Raw genomic sequence first — 8,155 nt, 5'->3', positions numbered from 1 at the left:
TTTGTGTCACCTCAAAATTCACATGTTGATATCCAAATGCCCAATGTGATAGTATTGAAGGTGGAGCCACTGGGAGATGATTAGGTCAAGAGGGTGGAGCCTTCATTGATGGGATTAGTGCTCTTATAAAACACACCCCGAGAGCTCCCTAGCCCTTTTCACCAGGTGAGGACATAGAAATATGGTACTGAACCAGGAAGAGGGGCCTCACCAAAGTGTGACCATACTAGTGCCTTGATCTTGGACATCCCAGCCTACAGAATTGTGAAAAATAAGTTTATGTTGTTTATAAACTACCCAGTCTGTAGTATTTTGTTATAGCAGCCTGAACAAACTAAGACAGGTAGCTCTCACAATATCTGTTACCTAGTAAGTTGATAAAATGGAATTTGAGCTGGTCCTTAGGATTGAGAGCTTATTTGATTAACCACCAGGTTGTCCTCATAGAAAAGCATAAAGTATCTTTTATTGTACTAGAATGTACTAGAATGTGTGTGTATTTAATGAGTGATTGAATACTATTATTTTAAACACTATTTTGTCCATGAGAACACTGATGCATGAAAGATTAAGTAATTTGTTTAATCTAATCTACACAGTTCTGTAAAAAGAAAAAGAGAAAAACACTGAAAGTTATGTTCCCTACAAGCTTGAGTACTTCTCATTGAAAATCTACTAAATATTTAAAACGTATTATATGCCAAGAACTGTGTTGAGGAAATCCTTTAAAATCTTTAAATCAGAGAGATTTTGTCATTGTTAGATGAGCCAAACACAATCATTACCTTTGTGGAGTCTAGAATTGTCAAATTTTCATAGTTCTATAAGTTTACCCTAACAATTATTTCAGTTACCTAAATATAAGTGCTTACTTGATCAAGTGTTTTTAAAAAAATAAAAAATATATTTTATTTCATAAAATAAATGTCAGTTTTCAATGAAGTATAATAAGTAATATATTCTTTAAATATAACAAAAAATCCCTAAAAGTAAATTGCAATGTTGGATCAAATGAAGTATGTAATTCATTTTTAGGATGCCATGTTCCCTGTTCCCTTGAATAAAGATAACACAAAGAATGTTGGTAGAATATAATATAGAATTTGTAACAAAAATCAACTTATGAATTAAAGAAACAAAACTGCTTTATTAAGGCAACTGCTTATGATGAATATAGGATTGATGACATTAAAAATTTTATCTAATTATAAAAACAAATTTGATTCTTGATAAACCTGCTGTCAAATAACTCAAGACCAAGAAGTAGTAAGTAAAAATTAATATTATTTATATAGTTATTAAATGGTTCATTATCAGTTATTATTTATTCATTCTTAATTGCTATAATACCATATATAGATAATGGACAACTTTTTAAAATGATGTTTGCTTGGTTGTTGACCTGGGCAAGACTCTCTGACCTCCAATACAGTGTTAATTAAAGACAATTTTCCATTATGCTCAGAGAAAAGAAATAGAATGGGAAAGAAGATAACTTCTAAGTAATAAATTATTAAGTATGGAATGTGGCTTCAGAGAAATAAAAATTTGAAGGTACTCCAGGATGTTCACCCAGGTCAGTATTTCTAGACCTTCTATTTTGCACCCAGAGGAAAATATAAGAGTTTTATTGGGCTCTGGTTGAACAGTAGGCTTATTTGACTTCCTTTTGTCCAGAGGATTTCTGGGGTTCTGATTATTCTAGGTCATAGGATGGTGTTGTAGCAACTTTGTTGATGAAACAGATCAAGATAACTTCCCATCAAGTACTTTATTGATGTCACAGGGAAAAAAAGTGAGTCAATTGCATACCATAACCTACTTTTACAATGCAAATGTCACAAGTTAGAGCACCGGGGATATGACTAATTGCTTATGGCACGGGAAAAGTTATTGCAAGAGATTTAGAAGACAGTAAAATAGAGTATTACTATATATTTGCTCAATAGTAATCACATGTTAAACTCTATTTTTTAAAAACCTTAAATTTGTCAGAACATATTTATTAAAAAAATGGCATTTTTTTCTGAAAGGAATTTTTTTTACAGTAATATAGGGTAAAATCGCTTCATGTCCTTCATCTCTAGTGTCCCTTTCACCCTTCTCTCTTTTGAAAATTCTTCTTTTTCCTCTTCTCCTTTGCACTTCTTTAATTTACAGTATTGCTGTGTGTGCATTCCTCAAGAAATGTGAAATGGAGCAAGAGGCTGTAACAGGGGAGGGAGGAATTCTAACAGCTAAACAGGTGCACACAGAAAATAAATAAAAAATGAGAATCAGACCCCCTGGGTTCTATAAAAGGAGCATTTGCTGAATAACTAATTTGGTAGCCCTTGTGCCCTATGAATTATTGTTCTGATTTACCCACTTACACTGTCTAACAAACTCAAATTGCTCAACACTCTAATTATTCTGTATGCAACATGAGAAGAGTGTAACTTCTAACACCAGTTATTAAAGATATGAAGTGATTCTGTTTTTTCACTGTTTTTGTTTATTTTGTTTCAGTTTCCTGCTATGTTGAAGGACATATTAATGCTTAAATTTTGTTGCATTATGTTGTATTTTTAAATTTTGCCACACAATTCAATGTAATTGTTTAAATATTAAAATGGTTATTTTGAAATAATAATAATCTACACAATATCCTCTATTTCATTCATTTACTAAAGATTTATTGAACATCTACTATGTATATCCCTACCTGCTATGTGCCAGTTTATACTGAAACTATAGCCATTTGAAAATTTTTACAATATTACAGATCAGTCATTCTACATAATATATTCTTCAAATAGTATCTTCCAATCTATTCCATCATTTTACTATTCACTTTCTAAACATATGAGCCATGAATAGCTAAAGCCAGTTAAATTTAAAATAAAGATTTTTTTTTAAAAAAAGAATTATCTGAATAGACACTTCTCCATAGAGGACATACAGAAGGCCAATAGACATATGAAAGGATGCTCAGTGTCACTAATCATCGTCACTAATCATCAGAGAAATGCAAATCAAAACCACAATGAGATATCACCTCACACGTGTCAGAATGGCTATCATTAATAAGTCAACAAACAAGTGTTGAAAAGGATGTAGAAAAAAGGGAACCCTCATGCCCTGTTGGTAGGAATGCAGTTTGGTGCAGCCACTGTGGAAAGTAGCATGGAGTTACCTCAAAAATTAAAAATGGAACTGCCTTATGACCTAGTGATTCCACTTCTGGGATGTGTCAGAAGAAACCCAAAACATGAATTGGAAAGAATATATGCACCTCTAAGTTTACTGCAGCTTTATTTATAATAGCCATTATTCTATTTTCTTAATCTCTCTCAAAATTATCTAATTCTAACTCTAACACTATCACCTTATGTTTCCATCATTTTTCACCTGGTCTATTGAGGAATTGTTTTAGTTTTCTATGCTATGTAAAAAGTTACCACACATTTAGCACCTTGTAGCCATATGTGTTTATTGTAGGTTCTCTGTTCAGTGAGACGTGGATTTCAGGGTCCTATTCTAACCTTATTCAGGTTGCTGGCAGAATTCAGTTCCTTGTGATTATAGGAAGGAGGACTCTCCTATTTCCCTCGCTGTTGGTCAGGGAATGCTCTCAGTCCCTAGAGCTGACCCTCAGGTCCTTGATACGTGGTTATCTCCATAGGCAGTTCACAATATGGATGTTTGTTTCTTCAAAGCCAGCAGGATAATGTGTTCTGCTTTAAATCTCTTCTCTCGGGAAAATACTGACCCCTTTTTAAAGGGCTTTTTAAAAGGACTCTCATTAGGTCAGGCCTGGGATAATCTCTCCTTTATTGATTTCAAAGTTAACGGATTAGAGACCTTAGTTATATCTGCAAAATACCTTCACCTTTGCCATACAACATAACCTAATCATGGGGGTAAATCCTATCATATTCATAAATTTTACCCTTATTCAAGGAGACGGGATTACAAGGGGTGTATATGTAAGAGAGTGAGGACTTTGGGGGCCATCTTATAATTTTACATTCCAAAATTGTTAATTAGTACCTAAATGCATTCTGACCGATTCCATTCTTCAATGCTGAAAGAATCATCTCAAACATAACTTTTATCATTTTGTTCCCTAAATTAAACTATTTCTCCTTCCCATTGCTGTTGATATTAAAAAAATACATTTTTACAGGAACTATAATACCTAGCAGGGTCTCTGGCCCAACTCATCTCTCCGGCTATGTCTTCTACCCGGTTCTTTCACTTTCTGCATTTCAATCAAACTGATTTTCTCTTGGTTCCTTTATTTATCAAGTTCATTCTCCCCAAAGGGCATTTTGCATTCCCTGATGTCTTTACCTAGACCTTTCTTCTGTCCCCTTTCATCTAGCTATTCTGACTCATTCTCCAGATCTCACATAAACTATTACTTCCTTTTATAGGTACTCTTTGTACTATGTACCTTTTCGATAGCACTTTTCAAAGCTGCAATTTTCCTGTGTTGTGAAGGGCATACTGTTTCCTCTACTAACTTCCCTCGGGCAGGAACCAATGTGGGTTCTTACAGCCTTGTGTACCCCTGTGTCTGGGACAGTAGCTTGCACAAATTCACTAAATATATGTTAACTGACCAATTAAATAAAAGTTTCTTGCATGACATATTTTATATTTGGTTTTGAAAAGAAATATAATATTTTCTATTTATACATGTTTATGTATAATTAATATTTTAAAACATAATTAATGGTTATCATTTAATAGAGTATATATTGGAGTACTGTAAAAGTGATTGTGTTTGTCAATATCCATCGTTCAGATTTTGAGCAATTTAGAACAAATTGTTTAATATTTCAGTCATGAAGAGCAAATCATTCGAAGGCACATGAAAATATTTGTAGAGAAGATGTTTTAATTATAGGTTTATATTTTATTTATCTTTTAAAAAATATATTTTTATTGATTTCAGAGAGGGAGAGTGAGATAGAAACATCAATGATGAGAGAGAATCATCCATCAGCTGCCTACCGCACTTCCCACACTGGGGATAGAGCCCATAAGCTGGCATGTGCCCTGACCAGGAATCAAACTGTGACCTCCTGGTTCATAGGTTGATACTCAAGTACACCAGTCGAACTAATTGTAGGTTTTTAAAAAAGAACTATACTCTGATGTGCTGTGAAGATTTAAAAGGCCTCTTAGTATTACAGCTGGAGGTGTAATAAAATCTAGTTGAAAATATAATAACAAAAAGTAAAGCTCCAGAAACTGACATAGACTAATTCAAACCTGTTTTACTTTTAAAAAGTAATTAACCAGGTTGATTTCACTTTTAATCTGATTAACTCTTCTTTATGAAACTGCATATACAATATCTCAAGCTAAAATTTGAATATTTATTTGAATAGGAGAAGAAATGTGTAAGGGAAAGAAATCCTGCCAAATCTAATGCCTACCAAACAGATTTTTTTTATTGAATATGAATGATTGCTTAATTCACCATATTTTGCAGATTAAATTTTGTTAATTCTACTTTTTCAGGTTTCATGTCCTAAGAAGCAAATTCAGGACCCATCTCTGTACCGAAGTATTCTGGAATATATGACCCTGACTACTTTCTGCTTTAAAGGGTATCAAACTGGGGAAGGAAGCACTCTCAATAGTCACTAATATTATTTCTATTTTAAAAATATTTTAGCAATTATAAGCTATTTTCTTATGTTAGTGGACGTGGTGGGTGATATGATTTCTTAGGGAATAAATAATACTTTTGAAGCAAAGAACTACTTTCCAAACAAGATTGTTCTTAGGACACATTGTGTGAAAAATTAAAATCCTATTATTGTATTATACATTTAGAATTGTTATATCTTCTAGATGAATTGATCGTTTATCATTATGCAATGTTTTCCTTTATCCCTGCTAATATTATTTGTTTTGATGTCAACATTCTGTAATATTAATATACCCACTCCAACTTTCATTTGATTAGAATTTACATGATAGAGCTTCTTTGTATTCTTTTATCTTTACCCATGTTTTTATATTTAAAGTAGATTTATTATAGACATACATAAGTGAGTCTTGCAGTTTTATCATATCTATCAATCTTTGCCTTTTAATTGGGGTATGTAGGTCATGTATACTTAATGCAATTAAGTATTGATATGGTTTGATTTAAAACTGTCATTTTGCTAGTAGTATTTTGCTTGTCTGATTTTTTCTGTTCCCTTTTTCTTCATCTTTTACTTCAAATGTTACTTGAGCATTTTTAAATGATTACATGATTGACTTACTTGTTATCACTACCGCTTTTTAATTTTTCAGTGGTTGCTTAAAGGTTATAACATACATCTTTAACTTATCAAGGTCAATCTTCAAATAATATTCTTCCACTTTTCACATGTAGTATAAGAACATTACAATAGTATACTTTAATTTCTTCCCTCCTATCCTTCACTATTATTTCTAAATATGTTATAAAACAAGGAATACATTTATACTCTTGCTTTGCTTTAGAAAAATTAATAATCTTTTATATAAATTAAAAACAATGAACAAAATCATAGTAATTCTTATTTCACAAATCCTGATAATTTCACTTCTTGTTTATATCAAATTTCCAGCTGGTTTCATACTCCTGCCTGCAGAACTTTTCTGATATTTCTTGTCATGCCAGTCTGCTAGCAACGAATTTTCTCAGGTTTTGTTTGTCTGTGAAAGTCTTTATGTAACCTTCATTTTTATTTTACACAAAGAAGTCCAAAAGCAGCATGGATCCAGGGATGATTAAACCAGTAATTCAATAGCATCATCCAACATCCAGTTTCTTTCTAGCTTTAGGCTCTTCTATCCTGGAAATATTGGTTCCTATCTTGCACTTTCATAATCATAGCATAACTGGATCAGCCCAAAGAATCTCATGCTTATCAATCTGAACATCTGAAAGAGAATGTCCTTTGTTCCTTTCCTAGAACACCAAGAGAATATTTTTTCCCCCCATTAACACTTTGGTTTAGATTAAGGTGCAAGGCTACCATGATAAAAGTGCAGTTGTGAAAGTGTTGAAATGAGCTGTTTAGTAGTCAACCATCAGAATCAGCCAAGAGCTATCCTCATTTTTAATATTTCAACATGATAATAACTAGGTTTTATACAATTTGTTGGTTTATTTTTCATCTCGTAGAATGAGATTTCTAAGAGGAAATTGATTGTAAGACATTTTTTTCCCTTCAGTCACATAAGAAAGGAAATTCTATAGATCAATGATGTATTAAGGTCCTCCCACATTTTGAGGATGTTTAGGGGGTTTTGATGGCATGTTTTCTCTCAGAAAGCCACAGGCAAGCAAGTATAAAACATCACCTCCAAGTATATCCTTTGATTTTACAATCAAAACCTTTCATATCAAAAACATACTTGCAAAAAATGGAAATGGATGCAATTTCAATAGCTTGAAGTAGAGTCAACCTAAGAAAAAATGAGAAGTTAATGCAAAGACATATGTAAAACTAAGGTCTTTTTTGAAAAATTCTAATATATTGATGTTTAGAAGTCTATTACCAAATTAGTATTGTGTTGCCTTGGCCCAGTGGTTCAGTTGGTTGGAGTATCACCCGTACAGCAAAAAGGTTTCAGATTAGATTCCTGGTCATATGAGAGGCAACAGATAGAATTTTTTCTCTCACATTTCTTCCTCTCTCCCTCTCTCCCTCTTCCCCTTCCTCTCTTTCTAAAGCAATAAACATATCCTTGGGCGAGGATAATAAAATTAGCATTTTGCTGACTTTTGTATAAGTTTTGAAATTAACCAATATATGCCTTATTCCCCTGAGATTATAATATCTAAAACTTTGTCTCAGAAATAAATGTGAAAGTGCTTAATAGCATTGTTAAATATCACAGATTCATAAACAGTTGTATGAGGTAAAAAAACAATAACATTCTTCTGATGTGTTTTTTAGTTTGTTAGTGTACTCATCAAGTATCTGCACAGCCTCAGTTAAACACTTTGTCAGAAAAGGAGTTTACAGTCTCCCAAAGAAGACCAGTTCAAATAATAAGTTTCTTTTTTTTGGGGGGGGGGTGTACCATATTACTTTATTTGAAGGAATGATACAAATGAAAGAACGTAAGTGGATGATTTGGTACAAGTTACAGAAAAATAAAGGGAACTCCAACA

Source organism: Myotis brandtii, unplaced genomic scaffold, assembly GCF_000412655.1.
Source record: "Myotis brandtii unplaced genomic scaffold, ASM41265v1 scaffold266, whole genome shotgun sequence".
NCBI classification, from domain to species: Eukaryota; Metazoa; Chordata; class Mammalia; order Chiroptera; family Vespertilionidae; genus Myotis; species Myotis brandtii.
Note: the sequence above shows the minus strand (reverse complement) of the source record.